The 21,745-nt window shown below is 44.4% G+C and overlaps 2 protein-coding genes across 2 annotated transcripts in view; one reads left to right on the forward strand and one right to left on the reverse strand.

Annotated features, from left to right (window-relative positions):
- The window catches only part of LOC121003526 (zinc finger protein 260-like), a 402,690-nt gene extending 384,795 nt beyond the window's left edge, over nucleotides 1–17,895 (reverse strand). The window contains exons 1-2 of the mRNA XM_040435424.1: nucleotides 17,854–17,895; nucleotides 14,578–14,680 (exon numbers count right to left, since the gene is read on the reverse strand). The gene's annotated coding sequence lies outside the window, so the exon portion shown is untranslated. The remainder of the gene's footprint in view (nucleotides 1–14,577; nucleotides 14,681–17,853) is intronic.
- Nucleotides 1–21,745, forward strand: part of LOC121003517 (zinc finger protein 208-like) — a 1,049,660-nt gene that overhangs the window by 225,615 nt on the left and 802,300 nt on the right. The gene's annotated exons all lie outside the window — the stretch shown is intronic.

Here is a 21,745-nt window from a genome sequence, read left to right on the forward strand (position 1 = left end):
TTCAATGGGGCCGCAAAAGATGTGGACAGCACTCCGTGTGCTGTCCGCATCCGTTGCTCCGTTCCATGGCCCCGCTAAAAATATATATTTTTATTTGCTTTTTATTTAATTACTAACCCCTGCAGTATACATAATGTCCCCCAAAGTGGCCCCAGTTAGTAATAATGTTCCCCAGGGTGGCCCCCCATCAGTAATAATTAATCATCCACTTAATCATCACAATAATTAATCAAGTCGCTCTTCATTTGGTGCTAAAGGACCTACACTCTCAGTGGGATGATGTCACCATGCGCTCCTAAGCACTAATGCTGGGAGAGCATGGTGAGGTCATCACATTGGTAGCACAGGTCCTTCATCACCAAGAGAGACTGCCTTGTGTGTGCAAGCGGATAAGGCAATTTATTTTTATTTTAACCCCTAAAAGGCCATTTTACACTAGTGTACCCATTTTAAACGGCCATTACATGGATGCACTCCTGTCTAAATGGCCATTAAAAATAGTCCCATTGATTTACATGGGGTCCATCTGGCAGTGAAAACCGCCACAAATTTTTCACAAACACTATTCACTCGCCTTAAAAAAAATGGCCATGTGAATAGCGCCACGAGTTCAATTCATTCTAAATACAGCGGTATGCCATTTTTCACTGTTGTGTGAACGTAGCCTAATCCTGCAGCCTTTCCCGATTACACAAACTACATATAGCGCCAAAGAATAATCCCTTGACCCGAACATCATCACTGCAGCTAGGACACTGTGCACACCGAGGTCTCTCCAAATCTCAGTCCTGTCACTGTCAAGTAAACAAACTGCATGGCCCACCCCCCCCCCCATAACATCTTCTTTTTTTCATGCATTTATATTAAAGAGGTTGTCTCATCAGAAACAATGGGGGCAATTCGCCAGGATATGCCCCTATTGTCTGGTAGGTGCGGGTCCCAGCGGTGGGACCCGCACCTATCTCCTAAACGGAGCCCCGAAAGTGGTGGAGGATGCACTGTGCGTGCGCAGCACTGGCTAGACTATATCAGTCAGGCCCATAGAAGTGAAGGGAAACAGTGGCTGGTCATGCACAGTGCGCTACCATTCACTTCTATGGGGAGAGCGCTTGGTGGTGGCCGGACCAGAGTCCTCCAGCCACCACGTTGGCCCAAACCGTTCTCGATATAGGTGTGGGTCCCAGATGTTGGACCTGCACCTATCAGACAATGGGGACATATCCTAGTGATTTGCCCCTATTGTCTCAGATGAGCCAACCCCTTTAAGTGCTTGCGATTCATAAATACTGTACACACCATCCAAAGATCATGAAAAGTATATCACTAGAGAGGAACCAATTTCTGGAAATACATTTCAGGTGTAATTCTGAAGAATCAGTCAGAAGAGGGAACAAATAAATTTGACCAGAATCGAATCTGCTCCCATTGGCCTGATAATCTGTGTATGACACTATGGCAGATCTACTCCTTGGCATCAGCTGGAGGTGTGTGACGATGCCACCTGCCCACTGAATACCCTGCACTGGAGGCTGGACAAGACAGTACACATTTCAAACTGGGCCAGTTCCAGCCAATGTTCCAATCCCCCTCCGAGAAGTCTATGGAGTCAGGGGACAGGCTATGTGCAGAAGAAAGGGCACAGTCCAGGTACGACTGAACCCTGTTGTTCAGGCATTGCTTGTCCTTTTGCGGATATGCGTCAGGTTGGCACAGCACTTAAAAAGACTTCCATCACATTAAGAAAACTAAATTGGCTACTGCTGCTGTACCTTCTGAGACTTATTGTAGGGGTAGCACCACCAGAAAGGGCAGGAGGTCTCTGACTCAGCCAGGTTGGAGATGGGACTCCTGGACAGAAATGCAGGTGACAGGAATCAGTAAAACCTTCTCCCCTTTTTGCTTTGATTGCAATTATCTAAAAGTATGGTTATCCAGTAGTTGTCACTTTGCTTGATGCTAACCACATGCTTGCCAGCATGTAGGCAACCAAGCATGCAGTTGTCATGCTCACCAGCATGCCTGAGGACCCAGTTCTTTAAGACTCCACTGCAATGGTTGGTCATGGCCAATGTCATCGTCGTCATCATCATCATGAGCACATCTATCATACCGAGCGCCAACCTCCTTCCCTAGCTGTGCCTAGGAAAACTCCATGTCCCCCTGTACCACAAACTTCTGCTCCTCAACCCTCAAGGTTCCTATCAGTTACAGGATCCCGAGAAAGCTGTGGAGGTGGTTGTTCTTCCGCTAGTCCTTGTTGCATCAGCGTGAGCATTAGTACAAATATAAATATCAGGGTGATGCCATGTTAATGCTTGTCCCTACTCTGGTGGCCTCTTCGAAGGGGTTGAGTATGCGACACATGGCCCTGATGAGCTGCCACTGCCTGCGCTCAAAATAACATATGCTCTGCTGTGGTGGTCTCATGCATCATGTAAATCATTAATCTCTTTACGCTGCTCATAGCAACGTTTCAGCGTATATGTAAGGTGGAATTCAAACGGTACAATGGCAGACCATTTTGTCACTTCAAGTTCTGAAGGGCCTTTTTAGCAAAATAAGAATGGCTGGACAGTCCCCTGGACATGACCAACACCATCTGCAAGCCACGTTGCTTTTTCAAAAATTGATGCACCACTAAATTTATGATGTGTGCCATGCAGGGAACATGTGTTATTTCCCCCAAATGAAGTGCAGCCACAATGTTCCTGCCATTGTCACATTGTCCAGTTGTAGATGGAGGAGAGAAATCCAGCAGGAAACTTGCTGCTTGATGCAGATTACCAACGGATCTATGAAGCTTCTCTCGTCCAAGCTCATCAGCTTTAAAGAGGATCTTTCATGGTACCCCCTGCTGATGCTGCCAAACTGTCTGTTTTTTTTTCAAATGTCGCACGCCCCGCTGTGCCCCCCTGCAGTTTTTCCGCTCAGTATGTTAATGCTCAGCATCGGTACAGGGAGAAGGAGACGCCAGGGTTTTTCAATAGGCGTCTCCTTCTCCCTGGCTGTGATGCTCTCTGCTGTGATTGGATCGTGGCACAGTCAGAGATAAGGAGACGCCTATTGAAAAACCCTGGAGTCTACTCCTCCCTATACAGATGCTGAGTATTAACATACTGAGCGTAAAAATTGCAGGGGGGCACAGCGGGGCGTAGGAGCGACATTTAAAAAAACAGGCAGGGTGGCAGCATCGCCCCCGCAACGAAAGGTATTTATCTAAACAAACAAAAAAAAAAAACATGAAAGGTCCTCTTTAATTAAGGACTCAGCCCTATTTCACCTTAAGGACCAGGCCATTTTTTGCAAATCTGACCAGTGTTACTTTAAGCGCTGATAACTTTAAAACGCGTTGACTTATCCAGGCCATTCTGAGACAGTTTTTTCGTCTACTTCATGTTTGGATCAATTTGGGAATGATATATTTTTTTGGGGGGATGTTACAAGGCTTAGAAGTTTAGAAGAAAATCTTGAAATTTTTCAGAAATTTTCAAAAACCCACTTTTTAGGGACCAGTTCAGGTCTGAAGTCACTTTGTGAGGCTAACATAATAGAAACCACCCAAAAAAGACCCCATTATAGAAACTACACCCCTCAAGGTATTCAAAACTGATTTTACAAACGTCGTTAACCCTTTAGGTGTTCCACAAGAGTTAATGGCAAATGGCGATAAAATTTCAGAATTTAGATTTTTTGGAAAATTTTCCATTTTAATACATTTTTTCCAGTAACAAAGCAAGGGTTAACAGCCAAACAAAATGCTATATTTATTGCCTCGATTCAGTAGTTTGCAGAAACACCCCATATGTGGTCGTAAACTACTGTACGGGCACACAGTAGGGCGTAGAGGGAAATGTGCGCCGTATGGTTTTTGGAAGGCAGATTTTGCTGGACTGGTTTATTTACACCATGTTCCATTTGAAGCCCCCCTGATGCACCCCTAGAATAGAAACTCCATAAAAGTGACCCCATCTAAGAAACTACATCCCTCAAGGTATTCAAAACTGATTTTACAAACTTTGTTAACCCTTTAGGTGTTGCACAAGATTTAATGGAAAATAGAGATACAATTTCAAAATTTCACTTTTTTGGCAGATTTTCCATTTTAATATTTTTTTTACAGTTACAAAGCAAGGGTTAACAGCCAAACAAAACTCATTATTTATGGCTCTGATTCTGTAGTTTACAGAAACACCCCATATGTCGTTGTAAACTGCTTTACGGGCACACGGCAGGGCGCAGAAGGAAAGGAATGTCATACGGTTTTTGGAGGGCAGATTTTGCTAGACTGTTTTTTTGGACACCATGTCCCATTTGAAGCCCCCCTGATGCACCCCTAGAGTAGAAACTACGGGATAGAGTGGAAGTTTTGTTTGTACTAGTTTAGGGTACATATGATTTTTGGTTGCTCTATATTACAGTTTTTGTGAGACAAGGTAACAAGAAATAGCTTTTTTGGCACCGTTTTTTTTGTTTGTTATTTAAAACATTCATCTGACAGGTTAGATCATGTGGTATTTTTATAGAGCAGGTTGTCACGGACGCGGCGATACCTAATATGTATACAATTTTTTTATTTATGTAAGTTTTACACAATGATTTCATTTTTTAAACAAAAAAAATCATGTTTTAGTGTTTCCATAGTCTGAGAGCCATAGTTTTTCAGTTTTTGGGCGATTATCTTAGGTAGGGTCTCATTTTTTGTGGGATGAGATGATGGTTTGATTGGCACTATTTTGGGGTGCATATGACTTTATCGCTTGCTATTACACTTTTTGTGATGTAAGATGACAAAAAATTGCTTTTTTTACACCGTTTTTATTTTTATTTCTTTACGGTGTTTTTGGGCGATTATCTTGGGTAGGATATGATTTTTGCGGGATGAGATGACGGTTTGATTGGTACTATTTTGGCGTACTTGCAACTTTTTAAATCACTTTTATTACCTTTTTTGGGAAGTAAGGTGGGCAAAATTTCAATTTCCTCATAGTTTTTATTTTTTTATTTTTATGGCATTCACCGTGCGTGGAAAGTAACATCACCGTTTTATAGATCAGGTCGTTACGGACGCGGCGATACCTAATATGTGTAGTGTATTTTATTTTATTTATTCAGTGATAAATGTTTTTATTTTTTTTATCTTTACTTTTTTCACTTTTTTAAAAAAAAATCTGACCCAGACCCACTTGGTTCTTGGAGATCCAGTGGGTCTGATGTCTGTATTTTACTTACACACTGTCTGAACAGATCTATGCCTTTAGCACAGATCTGTTCAGCACCATGGACAGCAGGATACCTGAGAAGGCGTCCTGTGTCCATGGGAACCTTCCCCGTCTGACACAACTGAGCAGACGGGGAAGGGTAAGGAGGGGGGCTCCCTCCCTCTGTCACCCCATCCTGTCTGGGGGCTGCAAAGGCACAGCAGCCCCCCGATGGGAGAGGGAGGGAGCTCCCTGACTGTTAACCCTTTCCATACAGCGGTCCGTACGGACCGTGGTATGGAAAGGGTTAAACGGCTGACATCGCAGCACAGATGTCAGCCGTTTATACCAGAGTGTGAGCAATGTGCTGACACTCTGGCATAACCACTGGTCACCAATGAATATTCAAGAGGAGGCGGACGGGGGATCGCGATCCCGCCTGCCGCACCGCCCGCCTCCCGCACCGCCTGCAACACCCCCCCTGCACCACCCGCCTGCATAAAATCATTCAGCGGTGCAGGGAGGGTGAAAAATCTTTATTTTGGGCATTTTAAAGTTTCTGATCGCGGGCATCAGAAACTGCAGAAAGCACTGCAAACCGCAGGTCTGAATTGACCTGCGGTTTGCTGCGATCACCGATACGGGGGGGTCATATAACCCTACCCCGGCGTTGTGACAGGATGCCCGCTGAATGATTTCAGCGGGCATCCTGTTCCAATGAACCCCCGCATTTCCGCAATCCCGTACGTCATGGGTCCTTAAGGACTCGGGAAACATTCCGTACCGGTACGTCATGCGTCCCTAAGGGGTTAAGACAACATGGTAATGCTTCAGTTTGCACATATAAAAAGGAGGGAGTAGAAGTGGAAGCAACAATGTGCTCTATTTTTGTTGGGGATAGGAGGATGTCCATTGAGGAGGACGTGGATAAACACCTGGTGTAGGGTACCAGATAATCAGCAATTGCAAGCTGCAGCATGGTGGCCAAGACCATACAATGGTTTAACCTCTTCAGGACACACGACGTACCGGTACGTCATATGTTGTTCCGATCACCGCCGCCCGGCGGGCGGTGATCGGAACCCGGTGCCTGCTCAAATCATTGAGCAGGCACCTTGGCTAGATGTGCCGGGGGGTCCTGTGACCCCTCCATGTCGGCGATCGCAGCAAACCGCAGGTCAATTCAGGCCTGCGGTTTGCTGCGTTTCCGGGTTATTCGGGTCTCTGGGGACCCGATTACCTGGAACAGGATGGTGATCGGTGGTGTGATTTTACACCACCAATCACCATCCTGCGATCCTGAGAGGTGATGGTGACATCACCTCTCAGGATCGCCTCTGATTGGTAGGTGGGCGGGCGGCTCAAATTACCGCAGCGCTCCTCTCCTCCTTTTGTGTCCGGGGAGCAGAGGAGAGAGGAGCGCTGCCTGCACGTGTGGATCTCAACCAGCATCACCCCATCTGTGCCCCAGCACCCATCCTTGCCCCAGGACCCGATCTGTGCCCCAGCACCCATCCTTGCCCTAGGACCCGATCTGTGCCCCAGCACCCCCCATCTGATCAGCCAGGTAATTAGGGAAAGGCTAGGGGAAGGTTGGGCTAGGCAGGGATATAAAAGGGAAAGTTAGTGGAAAAAAAAGTTTGATTGCATCACCCTACGTAGGGTATCTAGGGTCCACAGCACAGCTGTGTGACCCTAGACCCCCCAGGGGTGTTGCCGCTTGCCCCCCCCTCAACTTTTTTGGGTCGCAGGCATTTTTTTTTTTGTGTGCGTACGCTGACTGTGGCCGGCACTCTTAGCGCATCGCACACCACACCGCTGATCAACTTCGGACGGTCGATCAGCGGTTTTGAATTTTTTGCCCTTTTTTAAATTTAGTCTTTATTTATTTTTTTATGTTAGTTTTAGGGATAAGTCCGCAAACACCCTTGCCCCCACACACACGCACACCAAATAAAGATTTACATGCACGCACGTACACACGCAGACACACACTCCCTATGGCCCGCCAGATGTTCTCGGCCGAGGAGGCATACGCCACCTTGCCTCCGAGTCAGAGAGTCCCAGTGAGGAAGAGGATGACCCCACTTTCCTGTTGTCATCCGCGTCCTCCTCATCAACTAGCGATGATGATGAGCCCCCAAAGCGGTGGAGACGCCGCCAGGCGGAGCAAGGGGACCGCCATGCTAGGGACCCTGCGGCCCACCTGAGTACGAGCAGCTCTGGGGCTCGTACTAGTTTTCCGGCCCACGAGTTAATTCCACTGGAGCCCCCTGCCGGTGAACTTTCTGGTATACCCCAGCGCGATTTGAGCCCGTGATTCCTGATTTTGTAGGCCAACCAGGAAGCCAGATTTCCACAGTGGGCTTCACTGAATATGACTTTTTTAGTAATTTCTTTCAGTGACCAACTTGTAAATCTAATGGTGGAGCAGACGAACCTGCACGCCCAACAGCCCGGTGGCGCCGAGATGAGGACATTTTGGGCCCTCGTGCTGCATATGGGCCTAGTCAAGAAACCTAGTGTCAGGCATTACTGGAGTAGGGACGTCCTCTACCAGACCCCACTTTACAGTACGGCCATGACACGCTCCCAGTTTGAGGCCATCCGGAAATGCCTGCATTATTCAGATAATGCAGCATGTCACCCCCCAAGGTGATCCTGCCTATGACCGCCTGTACAAAATCAGGCCGGTCATCGATCACTTTGGGGCCAAATTTGTACAGGCCTATGTACCTGGAAGGGAGGTCACGGTTGATGAGGTCTCTCATTGCGCTCAAGGGGAGACTCATTTTCCGCCAGTATGTTCCCTCAAAGCGGGAGAGGTATGGCGTGAAGCTGTACAAACTTTGTGAGAGTACCTCAGGGTACACTTACAAGTTTCGTGTGTACAAGGGGCGAGATTCCCGTATTCAACCCCCAGAATGTCCCCCCGCTCTGGGCGTTAGCGGGAAACTTGTGTGGGACCTTATGCACCCACTGCTAGATAAGGGTTACCACCTGTACGTGGATAACTTTTATACTAGTATCCCCTTGTTCCAGTCCCTCGCCGCCAGATCCACGTCCGCTTGTGGGACCATGCGGAAAAATCAACGCGGCCTCCCTGCCCATCCCCTCCAGGTACCTATCCCCAGGGGTGAGACCCATGCCCTTACCACTGGAAACCTGTTGCTGGTCAGATATAAGGACAAGAGGGATGTCCTTGTACTGTCCACAATTCATGGTAACGGCATCACCCCTGTCCCTGTGCGAGGTACCGCGGCAACCATCCTCAAGCCCGATTGTATCGTCGACTACAATCGGTATATGGGAGGAGTTGATCTCTCTGATCAAGTCCTCAAGCCATGAAATGCCATGCGCAAAACCCGGGCATGGTACAAAAAAGTTGCGGTCTACTTGGTACAGGTTGCCTTGTACAACTCTTTTGTGCTGTCCGGAGCGCTGGCAACACAGGAACATTCCTTCAGTTCTATGAGGCAGTCCTCAAGGCCCTGATCTTTTCGGACCGGGAAAGAGCAGGCTGGAGTACCCCTGGCCAACACTTTCCAGGTGTGGTCCCCCATACTGGAAAGAAGGGACGGACCCAAAAAAGGTACAGAGTGTGTCACAGGAAGGGGATACGGAAGGACACCACTACTTAATGTGACACGTGCCCCGATCATCTAGGCCTCTGAATTATTGGTTGCATCAGGGAGTACCACACTTCCATGGAGTACTACATTTATATCCCAATTTAGCCACTGACAATCGGATTAAAAAAAAAACAATGGTTTTCAGACTTGAGACACCAAAAAAAAGTGTTCTAAAAGTTAGTAAAACTAAAATAATTTAAAAAAAAGTATACAAATTAGGTATCGCCACGTTGGTAATAATCTCCTCTATAAAAATACCCCATGACTTAACCACCCAGATTAACACGGTCCAAAAAAACAAACAAAAAAAAACAAAAAACTTTTTTATCACCGTACATAACAAAAAGTTTAATAGCAAGCGATCAAAAAGTTAATATAGCCCCCAAAATAGTGCCAATAAAACCGTCCTCTCATCCCGCAAAAAATGAGCCCCTACATAAGATAATTTGCTAAAAAACAAAAATGACTCTTAGACTTTAGAGATAAAAAATAATAATTTTGTATCAAAAAGGATAATATAGACTAAACCTAAATAATTGTAAAAAAGTAGACTTATTAGGTGTCGCCGCGTCCGTAAGAATCTCCTCTATAAAAATACCCCATGACCTAAACCCCAAAATTAACACGGTCCAAAAAAAAAAAAAAGGCTATTTTTGGCACTTTTCCATTTCAATCCGTTTTTTTCTGGTAACAAAGCAAGGGTTAACAACCAAACAAAACGTAATATTTATTACCCTGATACTGCAGTTTACAGAAACGCCACATTTGTGGTCGTAAAACTGCTGTATCACTAAAAGGCAGGGCGCAAAAGGAAAGGACCGACATGGTTTCTGGAAGGCCGATTTTGATGGCCTTTTTTATTGACACCATGTCCCTTTTGAAGCCCCCCTGATGCACCCCTAGAGTAGAATCTCCCTAAACGTGACCCCAGCTAAGAAACTACAACCCTCAAGGTATTCAAAACTGATTTTACAAACTTTATTAACCCTTTAGGTGTTCCTCAACAGTTAATGGCAAATGGAGATGAAATATCAGAATTTGAATTTTTGGTAACTTTACCTCACAAAAATGTAATATAAAGCAACCAAAAATCATATGTACCCTAAAAATAGTCCCAACAAAAATGCCACCTTATCCCGTAGTTTCCAAAATGGGGTCACTTTTAGGGAGTTTCTACTCCAGGGGTGCATCAGGGGGGTTGAAACAGGACACAGTGTAAATAAACCGGTCCATAAAAATCAGCTCTCCAAAAACCACACGGCGCTCCTTTCCCTCTACGCCCCGCCGTGTGGCCGTACAGTAGTGTACAACCACATATGGGGTGTTTCTGTAAACGGCAGAGTCAGGGCGATAAAGATACAGTCTTGTTTGGCTGTTAACCCTTGTATTGTTAGTGGACAAAAAATTGGTTAAAATTGAAAATTTTGCAAAAAAAAAAATAATGAAATTCTCAAATTTCTTCCCCATTTGCCAATAACTCTTGTGCAACACCTAAAGGGTTAACAAAGTTCGTAAAAATCAGTTTTGAATACCTTGAGGGGTGTAGTTTCTTAGATGGGGTCACTTTTAGGGAGTTTCTACTCTAGGGGTGCATCAGGGGGGCTTTAAATGGGACATGGTGTAATGAAACCAGTCCAGCAAAATCTGCCTTCCAAAAACCATACGGCGCACTTTTCCCTCTACGCCCTACTGTGTGCCTGTACAGTAGTTTACGGCCACATATGGGGTGTTTCTGCAAACTACAGAATCGGGGCAATAAATATTGAGTTTTGTTTGGCTGTTAACCCTTGCTTTGTTACTGGAAAAAAGTAGATTAAAATGGAAAATTTCCCAAATTTTTTTTTATCTCCATTTGCCATTAACTCTTGTGGAACACCTAAAGGGTGAAAGACATTTGTAAAATCAGTTTTGAATACCTTGAGGGGTGTAAGTTTATAGAATGGGGTCATTTTTGGGTGGTTTATATTATGTAAGCCTCGCAAAGTGACTTCAGACCTGAATTGGTCCCTAAAAATTTTGGTTTTTGAAAATTTCTGAAAAATTTCAAGATTTTCTTCTAAACTTCTAAGCCTTGTAACATCCCCAAAAAATAAAATATCATTCCCAAAATGATCCAAACATGAAGTAGACATATGGGGAATGTAAAGTAATAACTATTTTTGTAGGTATTACTATGTATTATAGAAGTAGAGAAATTGAAACTTGGAAATTTGCAATTTTTTTTTTAATTATTGGTAAATTTGGTATTTTTTTATAAATAAAAAGTTTTTTTTTTTACTTCATTTTATGAAGTACAATATGTGACGAAAAAACAATCTCAGAATGGCCTGGATAAGTCAAAGCGTTTCAAAGTTATCACCACTTAAAGTGACACTGGTCAGATTTGCAAAAAATGGCCTGGTCCTTAAGGTGAAATAAGGCTGTGTCCTTAAGGAGTTAAAGGGATTGTCCGAGTTATGAAAAAAAATTATATAGCACTGAAAATCTGATGGGCAGCAATATATAACTAAGCTAAGCAAGATTTATGCAAATAAAAAATATATATTTACTCATTTCCCTGGTTCTTTTCTGGCCCTTTGTTTCTGGCCCGTAGTTTCAGGTGCTGCACATCTCGTATCATCTGAAGGCAATCGTCTATGCTGTGAAGATACGAGATGTGCAGCACCTTAAACTACGGATACTGGAAGCCTGTGCTAGGATTTCTCCTGCGGTGTTGCTATCAGTGTGTGAAGAGTGGGAGAAGAGGGTTGCATTGACAATCCAACACAATGGGCAGCACATTGAACACATTTTATAAGTGGTCAGAAACTTGCAAATAACTCATGAAAGAATAAAGTTACGTTAAAACCAAGCACACCATTGTTTTTATTGTGAAATTCCCAATAAGTTTGATGTGTCACATGACCCTCTTCCTATTGAAAAAACAAAAGTTGGATTCAAAATGGCAGACTTCAAAATGGCAACCCTGGTCACCACCCATCTTGAAAAGTTTCCCCCCTCACATATACTAATGTGCCACAAACAGGAAGTTAATATCACCAACCATTCCCATTTTATTAAGGTGTATCCATATAAATGGCCCACCCTGTATTTCACTACATCACAGAAACAACTGAAACAAAGATCTAAAAGCAGTTTAGCAGCAAACTTTGTGAAAACGAATATTTGTGTCATTCTCAAAACTTTTGGCCACGACTGTAGACTCCGTCTCATGCTACCACTAGAGTGAAAGCACCGCCAGCATTCAAAAGTGACCAAAACATCAGCCAGGAAGCATAGGAACTGAGAAGTTGTCTGCGGTCACCACCTGCAGAACCACTCCTTTATTGGGGGTGTCTTGCTAATTGCCTATAATTTCCACCTGTTGTCTATCCCATTTGCACAACAGCATGTGAAATTGATTGTCACTCAGTGTTGCTTCCTAAGTGGACAGTTTGATTTCACAGAAGTGTGATTGACTTGGAGTTACATTGTGTTGTTTAAGTGTTCCCTTTATTTTTTTTTGAGCAGTGTATATAGCTTGGAAGAAAGACGAGACAGAGGGGATATGATAGAACCTTTTAAATACATAAAGGGAATCAACAAGGTAAGAATATTTAAAAGAAGAAAAACTGCTACAAGAGGACATAGTTTTAAATGAGAGGAGAAAAGTTTTAAAGGGTTTCTATCACCTCGTTTTGACATAATTAGCTATCAGACACTAGCGATCCGCTAGTGTCTGCTCTACCAAACAATGCTATTATAATACCTTTGTGTGCAGCCGTTTGCCTAAAAAACGAACTTTTATTGATATGCTAATGAGCCTCTAGGTGCTATGGGGGCGTCTTTTCAGCACCTGGAGGCTCGGTCTACTCACACAAAATGCCGCCCAGCGCGTCCCTCCAGCCCGCCCATCTCCTCTGGAATGCGATCCTCCCTCTGAGCCAGCAGACGAATTCTCGTGCCTGCGCCGTGCGCGTCTGTATTCGGCGCAGGCGCAGTGAATGTCTGACCGCTCCCTGCACAGACATCTCCACTGCGCCTGCGCCGATGACCGAGATGTCTGTGCAGGCAGCGGTCAGACATTCACTGCGCCTGCGCCGAATGCAGACGAGCACGGCGCAGGCGCGAGAATTCGTCCGCTGGCTCAGATGGAGGATGGCATTCAAGAGGAGATGGGCGGGCTTAACGGACGAGTGGGGCGGCATACAATGTGAGTAGACCGAGCCTCTAGGTGCTGAAAAGACGCCCCCATAGCACCTAGAGGCTCATTAGCATATCAATAAAAGTTCGTTTTTTAGGCAAACGGCTGCACACAAAGGTATTATAATAGCATTGTTTGGTAGAGCAGACACTAGCGGATCGCTAGTGTCTGATAGCTAATTATGTCAAAACGAGGTGATAGAAACCCTTTAAGTAATATCAGGAAGTATTACTTTACTGAGAGAGTAGTGGATGCATGGAATAGCCTTCCTGCAGAAGTGGTAGCTGCAAATACAGTGAAGGAGTTTAAAGAGGACCTTTCACCAGAATAAAACATCTAAACTAACTATACAGACATGTAGAGCGGCGCCCAGGGATCTCCCTGCACTTACTGTTATACCTGGGCCCGCTCCGTTCGCCCGGTATAGCCTCCGGTATCTTCATAGTTAGGCTCCACCCAGGGGAACCCGACGGCGTCTCTTTCTCCTATGCTGTAGCGCTGGCCAATCGCAGCGCTCAGCTCATAGCCTGAGAGAAAAAAAAAACCTTTCAGGCTATGAGCTGAGCGTTGCGATTGGCCAGCGCTACAGCATAGGGGAAAGAGACGCCGTCAGGTTCCCCTGGGTGGAGCCTAACTATGAAGATACCGGAGGCTATACCGGGCGAACGGAGCGGCGCCCAGGTATAACAGTAAGTGCAGGGGGATCCCTGGGCGCCGCTCTACATGTCTGTATAGTTAGTTTAGATGTTTTATTCTGGTGAAAGGTCCTCTTTAAGCATGCATGGGATAGGCATAAGGCCATCCTTCATATAAGAGAGGGCCAAGGGCTATTCATAGTATTCAGTATATTGGGCAGACTAGATGGGCCAAACGGTTCTTATCTGCCGACACATTCTATGTTTCTATGTTTCTTACTCAATACTGAATAAAGCGAGATGCTTTGCATAATTTGTTTCAGTTTTTTTATCATTTGCAAATCATTAAAGGGGTTCTCCAAGATTTTCCTCAGCATAGGTCATCAATATGAGATCAGCAGAGGTCCGGTCCCTGCACCCCCACCAATCAGCTGTCTGAGGAAGCCTCAGTGCTCACCGGAGCTCCAGTTAATACAAAGCCTCCTCACAGCTTACCGAGCACAGCGCCGTCTGTTGAACTGTAGCTGTGCTTAGCATTGCAGCTCAGATCAATTCACTCGAATGGGACTAATCTGTGCCTAGGCCATATGACCAATGAACATCACATTGCATCGCCAGGAAGAGGCCTAAGAGCGCGCAGAGCACTGTGTCCTCTCCACACATCTGACCGACAAGGCTGCCGGGAGATGAATCCGCCTCCCATCTGATATTAATGACCTCTCCTGAGGATGGACTAGATGTATCATATACATACTGTATATAACCCATAACGCTGTCACATTTCCATCCATATTTAATTCGAATTTTAGCTGAATCTGTGAATATAACGCTGAAAAAACTGACAGAAAAATGTAACATAAAATTGTATCATTCAGTGAAGGAGTAGAATCTGTGGGTCTTCTCTGCTTTACTTAGTGGTCACTACTCACCTGGGCGGTTATCTGTAGGAATGTCCTCTTTACTCTGCTCATCACCCCTCACATATGTCTCTGTAGGATTAATATTGTTCAGATCTTCATCCGGATTTACAAGCTGTGAAATAAATATTGTAGAAGTCATCAGACGGTTGGAGAAGTCGTGTGGAAGGTTTTATATGACCTGAAAAGATGACCAAAAATGACCGGACAGCAGGAGTTATCTGACCCAAATATCTGCAGGTCTCCTGTATAAAGTGAGGAACAGAAGTATTTGAACACCCTGCAATTTTGCAAGTTCTCCCACTTAGAAATCATAGAGGGGTCTGAAATTCACATTGTAGGTGCAATCCTACTCTGAGAGACAGAATAAAAAAATATATATATAAAAAATAATAATAATAATAATAATATATAAATAAATCAGGAAATCACATTGTATGATTTTTAAAGAATGTATTTGTCTTGCACTGCTGAACATAAGTATTTGAACACCCGGCAATCAGAAAGAATTCTGGATCTCAAAGACCTGTTACTGTGCCTTTAACCACCTCCGCTCCCCTAGCTTAAACCCCCTTAATGACCAGGCCACTTTTTACACTTCTGCACTACACTACTTTCACCGTTTATTGCTCGGTCATGCAACTTACCACCCAAATGAATTTTACCTCCTTTTCTTCTCACTAATAGAGCTTTCATTTGGTGGTATTTCATTGCTGCTGACATTTTTACATTTTTTGTTATTAATAGAAATTTAACAAAATTTTTGCAAAAAAATGACATTTTTCACTTTCAGTTATACAATTTTTCAAAAAAAACAACATCTATATATACATTTTTCTCTAAATTTATTGTTCTACATGTCTGATAAAAAAAAAAATTTGGGGTAAAAAAATGGTTTGGGTAAAAGTTATATCGTTTACAAACTATAGTACAAAAATGTGAATTTCCGCTTTTTGAAGCAGCTCTGACTTTCTGAGCACCTGTCATGATTCCTGAGGTTCTACAATGCCCAGACAGTAGAAAAACCCCACAAATAACCCCATTTCGGAAAGTAGACACCCTAAGGTATTCGCTGATGGGCATAGTGAAATCCTAAAGGTGCTCTTTGGAATGTGGGCCCCTTTGCGCACCTAGGCTGCAAAAAAGTGTCACACATCTGGTATCGCCGTACTCAGGAGAAGTTGGGCAATGTGTTTTGGGGTGTCATTTTACATATACCCATGCTGGATGAGAGAAATATCTCGGCAAAAGACAACTTTTCCCATTTTTTTATACAAAGTTGGCATTTGACCAAGATATTTATCTCACCCAGCATGGGTATATGTATAATGACACCCCAAAACACATTGCCCAACTTCTCCTGAGTACGGCGATACCAGATGTGTGACACTTTTTTGCAGCCTAGATGCGCAAAGGGGCCTAAATTCCTTTTAGGAGGGCATTTTTTGACATTTGGATCCCAGACTTCTTTTCACGCTTTAGGGCCCCTAAAATGCCAGGGCAGTATAAATACTCCACATGTGACCCCATTTTGGAAAGAAGACACCCCAAGGTATTCAATGAGGGGCATGGCGAGTTCATAGAAAAAAAAAAAATTGGCACAAGTTAGCGGAAATTGATATATTTTTTTTTTCTCACAAAGTCTCCCTTTCCGCTAACTTGTGACAAAAAATAAAATTTTACATGAACTCGCCATGCCCTTCACAAAATACCTTGAGGTGTCTTCTTTCCAAAATGGGGTCACATGTGGGGTATTTATACTGCCCTGGCATTTTAAGGGGCCTAAAGCGTGAGAAGAAGTCTGGAATATAAATGTCTAAAAAATCTTACGCATTTGGATTCTGTGAGGGGTATGGTGAGTTCATGTGAGATTTTATTTTTTGTCACAAGTTGAATATGAGACTTTATAAAAAAAAACAAAAATAAAATAAAAAATATAAATTTCCGCTAACTTGTGCCAAAAAAATGTCTGAATGGAGCCTTACAGGGGGGTGATCAATGACAGGGGGGTGATCAGGGAGTCTATATGGGGTGATCACCACCCTGTCATTGATCACCCCCCTGTCAGTCTCCATTCAGAGGTCCGTATGTGTTTTGCGGATCCACGGATCGTATCCGCAAAACACATACGGACGTCTGAATGGAGCCTTACAGGTGGGTGATCAATGACAGGGGAGTGATCAGGGAGTCTATATGGGGTCATCACCCCCCTGTCATTGATCACCCCCCTGTAAGGCTCCATTCAGACGTCCGTATGTGTTTTGCGGATCCGATCCATGGATCCGTAAAACACATACGGACGTCTGAATGGAGCCTTACAGGGGGGTGATCAATGACAGGGGGGTGATCAATGACAGGGGGTTGATCAGGGAGTCTATATGGGGTCATCACCCCCCTGTCATTGATCACCCCCCTGTAAGGCTCCATTCAGACGTCCGTATGTGTTTTGCGGATCCGATCCATGGATCCGTAAAACACATACGGACGTCTGAATGGAGCCTTACAGGGGGGTGATCAATGACAGGGGGGTGATCAGGGAGTCTATATGGGGTGATCACCACCCTGTCATTAATCACCCCCCTGTAAGGCTCCATTCAGAGGTCACATCACCACTAAAGCCAGTCATTGGCTGAAGAGACACATCACCACTAAAGCCAGTCATTGGCTGAAGTAAAGCAGATGAGCATGGCTGTGCCAGCGAGGAAGCAAACAACATTTACTGGAAGATGGACACACGGGACCAGGCACACATAACCAGAGCTAAGGGTAGCAGGTTCATATGAATCTTTCCATAGTAGAGGCTGCGGACACATGTGAAAAGATACTTATTCCTGAACAAACCCTTTAATGCTGTCTTCCTGTTCTGTCTACCAGTTTTGGGATGGCTGCAGGCATGAAGATACTGTACCTAGTATAAGGGACAGGTGAGAACTGATTATTACCAGTAGGACACCCTGCTTATCACTGATTATAGTGTAAGGACACAGTTGTGTAACTAGAGTTCTACGGACCACAGGGCAAACTGTTGTGCCACTCTTGTGCAACCACAAAAGATCTGCAGCAGTTCACAGAGAAGGCCATTTGAAAAGTCTGTACAGGCAGAAAATAGTGAGAAGAACCAGACAACATGTAATGTCTATGGTCAGCTGTAATCCTGCCATCTCCATCTATCTCATTATACAAGGATAAAACATATAATACTGGTGGATAAAACAAGACTGAAGACAAGATCTTCACAGACTTCTACAGATAATAGGGAACATTTCATGAGACCTTATCTCCATCTACCTGATCATACTGTGGGACATTGTGATGTTCTTCTGAAACATCCTGTGGAAGAAGAGGACTGGGACATCTCTCCGGTGTTGTTATCTCTTCCTTAACTGTAGGAAACACATCCAGTGACTGAATTCATTCCTTACATACAGATAATGGGAGGAAGTGTAGATTTAGTCATGTCTATTACCTGGTGATGTCAGGGGCCGGTGATCCTCCATCATGACGTCCTTGTACAGATCTTTGTGTCCTTCTAAATACTCCCACTCCTCCATGGAGAAATAGATGGTGACATCCTGACACCTTATAGGAACCTGACAACACAATGATACAGTCATCACCCAGATCCCTTCATAGTGTTCCTGTATAATGTCCCAGCATTCCCAGCAGTGTCACCTCTCCAGTCAGCAGCTCAATCATCTTGTAGGTGAGTTCTAGGATCTTCTCTCTATTGATTTCCTCATGTATCAGGGGGTGAGGTGGAGGCTCCGTGATTGGGCTCTGGGTTCTTCCCCATCCTTCAGACACAGGGGCCTGACAGCGCTCACTAGAGGTCTTCTTCACTACTGTGTAGTCCTGGTTATGGAGAGACACAGTAATAAATATCACTCCATACATCTCCAGAGTCCCTCACATCTCTAGTCATGTCCATCTGTTAGTAACATAGATAAGATGATGTAATGTGACATCATCAGAACCTCTCACCTCTCCAGTAAGCCGGAAGAGGATCTCTAGGGTGAGATTTATTATCCTCTCCGCCATCTTGTCCCTGTCCATTCTTGATGGGTCAATCAGGAGAAGGGTCTTATATAGAAGATATCCACTGAGCGGATCCTATATTGTAGGAACCTGAATGGAGAGAAGATGAGAAGATGTAAACTGAAAATACCATTTTACAGTACAATTACTGGAGATGACAAGAGGAGACATGTGTTAGGTCATGGTATGTCACACCTTCACATGACCCTACAGCCAATAGAAGACGTCATTAGTGATGCCAGTATGAACAGCATGTGACCGCTATAGACCATCCTAGTGTCACCACCAGACATCTGAGAAGCTCTGACAGACGTCCTTCAGAACCTCCTCCTTGAGGTTCCTTTTGTTTTGCTTTCATTTTCTCATCTCGTTAGCCTCTCTCAGCTGTCATGTAGTTGCACTGATTGCATCCCTTTAAATCCCTTCCCATACTGCATCACTTTGCGGTTTATACAACTTCCTGGAGTGTATGCATGCTGGATGCTACTACTGAGTCTTCTACAGATAAGTTTTGTTCATTCATTTGTATTTTCCTGTTTGCTGGATCTCAGGTGACCCTGACTCCCTCCATATCAAATGTAGGGAGCCGGTGGTCGTGTCCCCTCACTATTATAGGGTGTTCAGGTGTTATACAGTCGAGTTACGAGGATATGCGATCTTCTACCATTGAGAATTTTGCATAGGCTGAGCAGTTAGGGAGAGAGTCAGGTCTGTTGCAGGGCTTCCCCTTTTGTTCCTTAGTTTTGGATCCAGTCAGTCGGATCTTCCTTTTGTGTCTTCTTGTTTGCTGTACACCTTCCGTGACATTATAAACCGCCAAAACCGTCTCAAGCATGGATCCGGTTTCACTTTTGACTGAACACATGCAGGGTCTTTCATTGGAAGTAGCAGATCTCCGTAAAACTGTTTCGCAGTTTCAGGTCACCGGTTCAGCTTGCGTTCATGGAGTTTGTTCTGAGCCTAAGATCTCGCTCCCGGATACGTTCTCCGGGGGTAGTGAGAATTTTGTTTGTTTTAGAGGCTTGCAAACTCCATTTTCGCCTACTTCCCCATTCCTCTGGTGATGAGGAGCAGAGGGTGGGGATCATCATCTCGCTGCTCAGGGATAACGCTCAGTCCTGGGCTTTTTCGCTGCCGGTGGGGGCACGGCCCCTCTGTTCAGTGGATGAATTTTTTTTAGCCCTGGGTCAGATATATGATGATCCGGATCGTATTGCTCTAGCTGAGTCTAGATTACGTCTTTTATGCCAGGGTAAACAGTCCGCAGAGATATATTGTTCAGAATTTCGGAGATGGGCAGCTGATACTGATTGGAATGATGCTGCACTCCAAAGTCAATTTTGCCATGGTCTTTCAGAGGGATTGAAAGATGCATTTGCCTTTCATGAGAGACCTACCTCCTTGGACTCTGCCATGTCTCGGGCCGTTCGTATTGACAGGCGTCTTAGAGAGAGAGGAGAGATCACTCCTTCCTGTCATACTCAGTCCAAGGACAGTGCGGCGGTCTCATTCAGTGCACAGGGGTCTCAGTCACTCTCAATCCCTTCTGAGCAGGAGCCCATGCAGCTGGGTTTGCTTGCCTCTGACAATAGAGGATTCAGCTCTCATGGGAAGGTTTGTTTCTGTTGTGGATGTATAAATCATTTGGCAAATGTTTGCCCCTCTAGGAGATTCAGGCAGTTTTTTGAGAGTAATAAAGAAACAAAAAGAAAAAAATCCTCTAAAAACGTTTCATCTGTTACTATTGGCAAGGTTGATGCAGAAATTGAAGGTTTTCCGCTTGCTTGTAGTTCCCGTTTTGTCCTACCTGCCAGAGTGGTGCTAGAGAGCAAGAATATGTTTTGTGAGATTTTTGTAGATAGTGGAGCAGCTGTCAATCTTATTGATAATCAATTTGCTATAACTCATAGTTTCCAGGTATGCACTTTGGGAAAGGATATACCTGTTTTTGCTATTGATTCCGTTCCACTTTCTCAGAAATCGTTAAAGGGCATAGTTCACAATATCCGTTTGATTGTGAGTGATACTCATGTTGAGGATGTGTCATGTTTCGTCCTAAATGGGTTGCCTACTCCTCTAGTGTTGGGGCTACCCTTGCTTACTAAACATAACCCCACCATTGATTGGCAAGCGAGGCAAATAAATGGTTGGAGTGACTTTTGCAGAGAGAATTGCCTCACGACATCTGTTTCAGAGGTTTCTACTAAGACTGTACCATCTTTCCTCTCTGAATTTTCGGATGTGTTTTCTGAGAGTGGAATTCAGGAATTGCCCCCTCACAGGGAGTACAATTGCCCTATTAATCTCACCCCAGGCGCCAAGCTGCCTAAATCTCGTTTATACAATCTCTCCCAACCTGAAAGAGTCGCTATGCGTGCTTATATCTCTGAGAGTCTGAGAAAGGGACACATACGACCCTCGAAGTCACCTGTTGTCGCTGGTTTTTTCTTTGTTAAGAAAAAAGATGGTTCTTTAAGACCATGTCTGGATTTCAGGGAGCTGAACAGTATCACAATTCGTGACCCTTATCCGCTTCCTCTGATCCCGGACCTGTTTAACCAGATTGTGGGGGCTAAAGTTTTTTCCAAATTGGATCTAAGAGGGGCATAAAACCTGGTCAGGGTCAGAGAAGGAGACGAATGGAAGACGGCCTTCAATACCCCTGAGGGTCATTTTGAGAATTTAGTTATGCCTTTTGGTTTGATGAATGCTCCAGCCGTCTTTCAGCATTTTGTGAACAGCATTTTTTATCATTTAATGGGGAAATTTGTATTAGTGTATCTGGATGACATTTTGATTTTTTCTCCTGATTTCAAAACTCATAAGGAACATTTACGTCAGGTCTTGCTCATCCTGCGGGAGAATAAATTGTACGCTAAACTGGAAAAATGTGTGTTTGCGGTTCCAGAAATTAAATTTCTGGGATTTCTTCTCTCCGCTTCTGGTTTTCGCATGGACCCCGAGAAGGTCCGCGCTGTGCTTGAGTGGGAGCTTCCTGAGAATCAGAAGGCGCTGATGCGTTTTCTGGGTTTTGCCAATTATTACAGGAAGTTTATTTTGAATTATTCCTCTGTTGTTAAACCACTCACTGATATGACTAGAAAGGGGGTAGATTTTTCCTCCTGGTCGGTAGAGGCGCGTAAGG

The sequence above is a fragment of the Bufo bufo genome, chromosome 6, assembly GCF_905171765.1.
Source record: "Bufo bufo chromosome 6, aBufBuf1.1, whole genome shotgun sequence".
NCBI lineage: Eukaryota > Metazoa > Chordata > Amphibia > Anura > Bufonidae > Bufo > Bufo bufo.